This window comes from Echinops telfairi, unplaced genomic scaffold (assembly GCF_000313985.2).
Source record: "Echinops telfairi isolate 266 unplaced genomic scaffold, ASM31398v2 ScPeMD7_5868;HRSCAF=6743_0, whole genome shotgun sequence".
Lineage (NCBI taxonomy): Eukaryota > Metazoa > Chordata > Mammalia > Afrosoricida > Tenrecidae > Echinops > Echinops telfairi.
This window is the reverse complement of record NW_022109767.1, coordinates 522558-525061: the sequence shown is the minus strand read 5'-3', so window position 1 is coordinate 525061 and position 2504 is coordinate 522558. Positions and strand designations below refer to the sequence as shown.

General features: G+C 47.3%; 1 non-coding gene across 1 annotated transcript; it reads right to left on the bottom strand.

Moving 5' to 3' along the window:
* Positions 1-50: 50 nt before the first annotated feature.
* TRNAT-AGU lies at positions 51-124 on the bottom strand. The gene has a single exon. It is a non-coding gene; the product is annotated as a tRNA-Thr (tRNA).
* Positions 125-2504: the final 2380 nt, after the last annotated feature.

Genomic DNA, 2504 nt, shown 5'->3' with positions numbered 1-2504 from the left:
TTATATCTGCATCACCCAACTTCCTTTGTGGGGAACAGGAAAACCACAAAAGGCCCCGCTGGGATTCGAACCCAGGATCTCCTGTTTACTAGACAGGCGCTTTAACCAGCTAAGCCACGGAGCCAGCACACCAGCTCTCTTTCCTATTCACAAGGAAAAGGAATGATCTTCGCTTTTGTTCCCGGTTAGTTCCTCCTTATTCTAAGATTGGGAGCATCATCGATGCATCCCCAGAACTTCAACATGAACCCACTCTTCGCCGCCCCGAAGACCCGAGAAGCCACGAAGCTGCAGGAAAACAGTCATCTTCGCCCCGGAGGGCAACACGGACGCGGATCCTTGGGGTGTGCAAGAGGGGTCTTTGAAAAACTACCTGGAAGGGCAAGAGGTCATTCAGCAGCATCGCCGACCTCCTTCCGTAGGTAGAGTGTGACCTGAGGCGTGGGGCGTGGGAGTGGGGTGGGAAGGAAGCAGAGGGCAAAGAAAACACACCTCATTTACACCCCAACAGTCCTCCCGGTGACCCCAAGACCCAGGACAAAGTCTTGCTCCTTATTTCAGTCTCACTGTCCTCCTGCTTATAAAGTTAACTAATGGACATTATTGCCTTATGGTAAAACTTGTCCAAAGAATTCAGTTTGCTAAGGTGTCTAATTGAGAGCATTCACAAGAATTTGTGTGTTGTCAGGGGGCGGGCTGGGGCGGGGGGTGGCGTTTGTCCATTTCTAACGGTACCCACCCAACTCTCTCTGTTCTCAGAATCGATCTGTCCTCGGACATAGAATTTGAACAGAGAGGTTTAGTGACACACCCACGACTTTACAAATTGTTGTGATGGTTGTGAAAGTAACGTTTGTCTTCCTTGAAATCTGTTGTCCTGCTGAGAATGCTGAAATTTACATCTCACTGTTTCTAAGGTCTATTGGAAAGATTTGTCATACTGCGCAGTGGCTGCTGCCACCTCCGTCCACCTATACCGTAAGTTCCCAAACTTATTTGGCCTGCTGCCCCTTTTACAGAAAAAAAAAAATCAAACTACCCCCTCCCCTCCCCCCTCCCCAACCCCAATGAAAAACTTTTGTCCTATCTTCCAAGGAAAAAAAGGTTGTTCGGTGCCATCAGGTCTGTCCCCACCCATAGTGAAACACTGCCTAATCCTGGCCATCCTCCTGCCTGACCCACTGTAACCACAGCGTCAATCCATCTCGCCGAGGGGTGGGAGCAAGAGGAAGACCTTCGTGGAGATTAATAAAATATAGGTATCAGGAGGAAGAGTTTGTGCTAAGGGGACCTTGAGTTCATGTTAATGGTGGTGGAACAATTTGGAGAGGGATATCAACAATGGCTGTACAACACAAGAGTGTGATCCGTGGCACTGGATTATGTATGGAGAAGTTGCTGAACTGGTGAATGTTTTGTTGTGTATATTTTTGCCAAAATTAGGGGGGGGATGACACGAATAACAATGAGTATGGGAAAATAAAATGTTCTAAAGTGGATTGTGGTAAGGATGGTACAACCCTTCTTGATATGGTTCAACTATGAAATTGTATGATATGTGGATGAAGTACCAATGGAACTGTTGTAAAAATAAAATATAGGTCCCTACTCTTGTAGCCCACTGGATTGTTCCAGCGCCCCCACCCCCCACCCCACCCCAGGGGGCACTACCCACTTTGGGAAACACAGAAAAAAAGTAAAAACCCGTGACACTGCTAGATTTCTTATTTTCACAAAAAGGTTGAGAGTCTATGAACTCAATACTCAGCTTGATTTTAGTGTGCTAAAGGTACATGTAATTATATACAGCACAGTCCCGCACCTAACGTGGCTTTGACCAAACTGTGGCAGACTTCCAGGCCGACAGCAGAGCTAACGTTTTCCCGGGACTGGCAGCTAATGGAAGTCTGCTCAGGATTTCCAGGAAGTCATAGGACCGGTCTGACTAGCCAGAAACAAGTCCCCAGCGAAAATCAAGACTGAATAATCATTCCCAGAAATTGGGTGTGAACGCTGTCTCATGCTCAGCTTCCAGTGACCAGGAAGGACTGTGGAAAGGTCCCTCACATTGGCTCTGTTCCACACAGCTGAAATTGGAGACATTGATGCAGAGAAACCTGGCGATGGAATGAATGCCGGAGACGACCGTGCACTACAACCCCAGACAGAAGAGTATCATTCTGACCCTTAGTTTTATATATCATTCTGACCCTTAGTTTTATATATCATTCTGACCCTTAGTTTTATATGTCCACGTATTAGGTTCTAACCACCCCACCCACTACCAGCAAGTCAGCTTCCACTCACAGAGACCCTAGATGGGGTTTCCGAGCCTGTCGTTCTTTCCAGAAGCAGTGCTCCTTGGAGGGGCTGGTGGATTTGAACTAAGCACCTGGCGGGTTTGTACCAGTGACTGTAACCTTGTCCTGTTGACTTTGCAGTTCGGTGATAGCTCTCAGTTCTAAAGAATCTGTCTTGGAAGAAGTACAGCCAGAATACTCCTT